Below are 6,469 nucleotides of genomic sequence, written 5' to 3'. Positions count from 1 at the left end.
TTTGATGAGCTCCTTCACTTTCTACCTAGCCCATGTTTGCCAAGAAAATATTTTGAATTGATTCATCATTGTATATTCTTTAGATTTGCTCTGTGTTTTTCCACCTTGCAATGTGCAGCAACCACTGTATATCACTATTTGAGCTGCTGGACATTTTAATTGCATTTATTCTATAGTAAACTCCATCAGGATTTGCTTGCACGTAAACCGAAAGCACAGAAAATTGTCGTCATGGGCAGTGGTTTGCTTGTATGGTCCATGTCAGGGCTCAGCTTTCACACTGCAGGCGCAGCAAACCAGAAAGTGTAAGCCATTGCAGCAGCCAGCTGATCCATACTTTGTGACCAAAAGTACATATTCATGGAACAAATGAGCCTTGTTTCTAAAGTTTGTGTCCCAGAAAGCAATGCGCAACTTGTCAGACCTACTGTCAAAGACCGTTTACGCAATCAACATAACAAATAAGCTGATTTAGCATTGCGCCGATACACAACATGTTACGTTGCTAAAATGACTAACATACATTACTAACAAACGTTACTAATGTAAAGTGAAGTGTTGCATAATTACTCAAAGCTGCTTTTCTCCAAAACAGAATCAGCTGCTTTACATTAATAATGTAAGCGCTTCACAAGTGTAAAGGTACATTCAACACGCGTCTTCATCAAACACTCGTTGCAAATTAAACCTGACCAACTTTGACCAATCAAGACTCAGATTTGGTAGTGACGAATGTATGGCATCTTGGAAGTGCCAACCGTTTGAAAAGTAATCATGAAGGAGGGATTAATAATTGCGGTTGGTGTGCGGCTGGAATTCTATGACAATAAGTCTTTCATTAATCAGGACAGAGCTGTGAAAGAAAAACCCTGGAGAAAAATTTGGGAGATTTGCACCACTTCTACATTTTGCACCAAGACTCTTCCAACTGTAGGTGATGGACATGTGCTAGTAAACAGTAGAAGAAGAAGAAGCCCCTCCCTGCTTGTCCAGTGTGAGCACCTTGGGCAAAAAGTGCATTCAATAACTCGTGTTTAGCACATTCTTGAATTTGCCTCATACATTGTTTAATGTACATTGTGTGTCCGTACATTAAAGTGTTGCATATCAGTAGAAAGCTGCTTTTCTTCAGAATCCACTGTAGTTAAGTTAATTTGTTAAATGGATGAAGAGTTACAGTAGTCCAAAGAATGTCAGCACTGGAGCTAAAGCTCCAGTTTTGAAAAGGTTAAGGGCTGCAGTCTGATTTTTTCTTTTCTTCCAGCAGCATCCTATACTTTGCACTTATTTTCTTATTACTTTCACAATGACTTAACAAACATAATCCATAGTGCAAACTAAATCTTCATTTATGTATGGAGTGATATTTCTGCCACCACGTTGCACAAAAAACTGTCTAAGTTGCAAGGGAAAATATTAAATATTTGCTTTTCAATTATTTTTTATTCTGCTCTGATATATTTTTTTTTTTTGCTTTCAATTTTCTTGACACAACGCACATGTTTTCGCGTGCGTTGTGTCAAATCTCGCTTTTGTTCGACTTAGTACCATCCTATCAGTCTGACTTAGCGTGATTTGACTGCCACTGCCAGCGCCAAAAACTTTTTCGCATTGCATGTGTGTCATCTCACTTTTTACCTATCTTTGATTTTGCTGAGTTAAGTTTCAGTTTGACGTGACGAAGCTGCCATCAAACAGCTGCTGATTGGTCCAGAAGCTAACCAATTGTATTTCAGTCAGACAAAAACTCTTGCAGTAGAATAAATTTATTTCACATACTTAATTTACATCTCTACTGAGCCCGTGTCCTGACATTAAGATATAAAAATATATCTTGTTCCCACAGATTAATATCTTGTTCCCACAGGTTATTATGTCGTTCGCACGAAATACTATTCCGTTCCCACAAGATACTATTCCGTTCCCACAAGATACTATTGCGTTCCCTCAAAATACTATTCCGTTCCCTCGAAATGATTAACTCGTGCGAACGCAATAATTATGTCGTTCGAACGCAATAATTAATCCGTTCGAACGCAGTAATTATTCACGTCATAAGTCATTCACGCGGATATGCTCTCTGTACGCTGGCAAAACTAAGCCGCTTTCAGCGGTAACTTCCGTGTCTCTGTGACCCATATTCGTTCAAAAAAGGAACATGAAAAACAAAAATGATCACTTTATTACCGTCTCAATGAATATAAGAAAAATATCAATAGATTTATGATAACTAGGCTGCTTTGTCATATGATAGCTCCTGCTAGGCTACTACTAGCGCCGCCGCAGAGCTCTTTGATGTATGCCGGCATTTGGGCAACTGGCTGGTCTGTTGTCAGACAGCTGATATTGTAGTTTAGGGTCGAACAGGAATAATAATATTCAGGACTTGTCTTTTATTAACTTTAGCAGTCAGTCGCTTTACATTCGAAGGCTATAAGGATACATGCTAACTGACTAGCCGATCATTGATCCTGTTATCAATTTACGTCATAGATTTACAGCAGATACCTTCACATTTCTGTCTGTGTGTGTCTCATTACATTGCATTGAAGACACGGAGGATGTTTAGAGAACAGATTTATTTATTTCAAAAAGCACAAAGCATCCATCGTATTCACGTTCATTCACATGATGATGATCTGTGGTACGCCCTCAGTCATCTTGCTGCAAAAGCCGCTTCCTGCCGCTACTTCCGTGTCTCTGTGAACATTCAATAGGGGTAAAAATAAAAGCAAGAATGGTCGATCTGTTATTGTCTCAATGAAAATCTGAAAAATATCATATTAAGCTGGCTGCTTCCCCTAAAGCACTTACCTTTAGCTTGTAGCATAACAACAATAGCAGTACGTCACGTTGACCCTAAGAGTAGTCAAGATAGGAAAAAAGCGTTATTTGATACAACGCATGTGAAAACATGTGTTTTTCAAACGCAAAAATAGTTTTTGAAAGCAAAAAAAAAGGTTTTCAAACCAAAAAAAAGGTTTTGAAAGCAAAAAAAAAATGACAGTAAAATAAAAAATAATTGAAAAGCTAATATTTAACATTTTCACTTGCAACTTAGAAAGTTTTGTGTGCAACGTGGTGGCAGAAATATCACTCCATATTTATGCAATTTTAGTTAATCACCTGCAAATCCTAAATCAATAGCACATTCAATCAGTCTGTGTGTACGGGCAATTTCACACAAGATTTTAGCCCCAAGACTGTTTTCATGACAGAAAGACCTCAGCTGGAATAGCTGGAAGGATTCCCTTCTGCCACTGGAATGGACTCATTCACAATTTTCTCAAAAGATATGTCAACCTGTGAAACTTATTTGGCTGGTTGCTTCAATCACTGTCACTTTGTGGTAGTCTACTTGTTTGCTGTGTCTGTAGATAATTTAGAAAGGATAAGACAGGCTTTTATAGGATAAGCACCTGGTACATGTCACTGATGAAGGTGATGAAAGAAAGTTAAAAGCCAATTAGAATGGGAAAGGTCATGCATTGCAAATTATACGGCTGTAATTTAGTGCAAATATATTCTGAATGGCTTAAGTGGTAATCGACTTTAAATGATGGATTTTGTTGAGTATAATGACTTTTACAAGACAAGCACTTCCTAAAACTTAAACATCAAGTTTAATTTAATGGGCAGTTCAGTTCTGAGAAGTATTAACTGGTTCACTTTAACCCTTTTGGACCTTCTCTCTGAGAATTTTACATCATAACAGCCTGGAGTGAATTGTTCTGACCTCCTCTCTAACAGCAGCTGCATATTAAAACATGTCAATCGTGTGACTAACAGGAGACTTCACGTGTCATGCTGTGACCTAACAACTGGCAGGAAACACTAAGGTGTAAAGAAATCATGGCGGCTCATAAACGTTTACTTGGGATGTCCAAAGACAGCTGTCAAATTATAGCATGACAGAAAATAGCTCTGTCCAAATGCCACCAACTTAAAATTGTTCCAATACTTCAAAGTGTTTAGATAGTATTAGACTGGACAGCCAATATATGTAATAATAATAAGGAACTGGATTTATCTATGCTTTTCCAGATGTTCAAGGCACTTATAATGTGTCCATTATTCATTAACTTTTCATTTATATTTGGTGATGGTAAGCTACTGTTGTAGCCACAGCTGCCCTGGGGCAGACTGACAGAGGCGTGGCTGCCAGTTCGCGCCTCTGAGCATCAACGGGACATTCATACTCATTCACACACCACTGAAGCAACACTGGAGGCACGATAGGTAAAGTGTCTTGCACAAGGAAAGGGTGACGGTTGGCTGGGGGGATCAGGGATCAAACTGTCAGCCCTTCAACCATTGGCCAACCTGCTCAAACAACCTGAGCAACTGCCGCCCACAATTTGATAAAGTGTTGTCCCATATTGGACTAACATAGATTACTGAGGATCTGTAAGGGTAGACTGATTTAAGATTGGACTATATCTAATCATATATCACACTGACTGGAGTGGCTGATATCAAGAAGTCCTACCAATGGCTAGAAAGGGCTGGCCTACAGGACAGCACTGAAGCGCTCATCCTACCAGCTCAGGAACAAGCCCTGAGCACCAGAGCCATAGATCTACCACACCAGACAAGACCCAAGGTGTAGATCTACCACACCAGACAAGACCCAAGGTGTAGATCTACCACACCAGACAAGACCCAAGGTATAGATCTACCACACCAGACATGACCCAAGGTGTAGATCTACCACACCAGACAAGACCCAAGGTGTAGATCTACCACACCAGACAAGACCCAAGATGTAGATCTACCACACCAGACAAGACCCACGGTGTAGATCTACCACACCAGACAAGACCCAAGGTGTAGGCTGTGCAAAGAGGCGCCTGAAACAATCCAGGATGTAAGATGCTGGCAGGTAAAGCATACATGGAACCACAATCAAGTGGCTGGAATAATATACAGGAACATGTGTGCAGAGTATGAACTGGAAACCCCAAGGTCAAAATGGGAAACACCTCAGAAGGTGGTAGAGAATGAGAGGGCAAAGATCCTGTGGGACTTCCAGTTTCAGACTGATAGGATGGTAATGGAGAACCAACCAGACATTGTAGTGGTGGATAAAGAACAGAGGAAAGCCGTTGTGGTGGATGTGGCAGTGTCAAGTGATGGAAACATCAGGAAGAAGGAACATGAGAAACTGGAGAAATACCAGGGACTCAGAGAAGAACTGGAGAAAGCATGGAAAGTGAAGGTGACAGTGGTGCCTGTGGTAATTGGAGCACTCGGGGCAGTAACCCCCAAGCCGGAGGAGTGGCTACAACAGATCCCCACATTTAAATGTCTTGCTTTGTGCAGTATGTGTCTTAATTTAGATCAATAACTTCTAGGCCATTTCTGACCAACATAACACAGCAGTAACATAGTCTACAATAGTCTATATCTTTGTCCTATTTTAAGTGAGTTAATTTTTTTTTAATGCAATGTCACTACTTCTGTCACTGGTCATACTTGTTGACCTCTGTTGCCATCTTTTGTTTGCCTTACTTCAGTTTTTTATTTATTTTGGTTGCATAAACTGAGTTTGAAAATAGCTACAAAACCACACATGGGTTCAAAGGACAAAAAAGAACAAGAAAAAGCTAACAGGGATTTATACATTTCTGTGAAAATTCCATGTTGAAAAGAAAATGGACATATCGAATAAAAGAAAAAAAGAATCTACATGTGTAACAAATTTAGGAAGGAGACAACAGGTAAACCTACAAGATTAAGAAAAGAGCATCCAGAGCAACAAAACCTCAAGTGAGCATTTCAGTTCAGTGAACTGAGTTCACTGTTCAGTGGAGATGCTTTTCTCTGAAGCCAGAAGTACGGGTGTAATCAAAGGAATAAACCTACCAGACAGGTAGCAAATATTGTAGGTAGTAAATATCTCACATAGGGCCTATAGCCCTATGTCCTTCTGAAGAGGACGCAATACAAAACTGAGGCCGCATCCCTTCCCAGTCTGAAAAGCCAGCACACTTAAAGCAGGTTAAGAGATTGTATTTGGTTAAACCTATAAAAGCTAGTACGATAGAGTTTTAGGGCCAGTTTACAAACAAATGTTTTTTATTACGACTTTTAAGTCGTAAATTTACAAGAAAAAAAAGTCATAACTGTTAAACTACGAGATCTTAAGTCGTACATTTATGAGAAAAAAACTCGTAAATTTAGCCTTTTGTGAAGCTTTATTTCCGGATAAGTTTCAAAAACAAAGACATTCTGAACCTTTTGGCGACTCATAATCAGATTATTTTCAGTGTAGCCGTCTTTCCGGGGTTCGGTGTCGGTAAAGCGGAGTTTCATCTGTAAAATAAGGAGCTCAGAGACACGTTCGAGTGTAAAGGACCGCTGCTTTATTTTCCTTTTCATTCACAAACCCAGAAGTTTATTTGTCTCATCACGTCATGAACCTGTCATGCGCAGAACACCAACGTGTAAACAGTTGCATACCTCCCCT

General features: G+C 39.6%; 1 long non-coding RNA gene across 1 annotated transcript; it reads right to left on the bottom strand.

Annotated features, from left to right (window-relative positions):
- Window positions 1-2,562: 2,562 nt before the first annotated feature.
- On the bottom strand, window positions 2,563-3,619 carry LOC144992508 (uncharacterized). Its single transcript, XR_013656551.1, has 2 exons — window positions 2,815-3,619; window positions 2,563-2,700 (listed from the first exon to the last, which is right to left on the bottom strand). It is a non-coding gene; the product is annotated as an uncharacterized LOC144992508 (long non-coding RNA).
- Window positions 3,620-6,469: the final 2,850 nt, after the last annotated feature.

The sequence above is a fragment of the Oryzias latipes genome, chromosome 6 (assembly GCF_053564925.1).
Source record: "Oryzias latipes strain Hd-rR chromosome 6, Olatipes_Hd-rR_3.1".
NCBI lineage: Eukaryota > Metazoa > Chordata > Actinopteri > Beloniformes > Adrianichthyidae > Oryzias > Oryzias latipes.
This window is presented reverse-complemented; position numbering and strand designations above follow the sequence as displayed.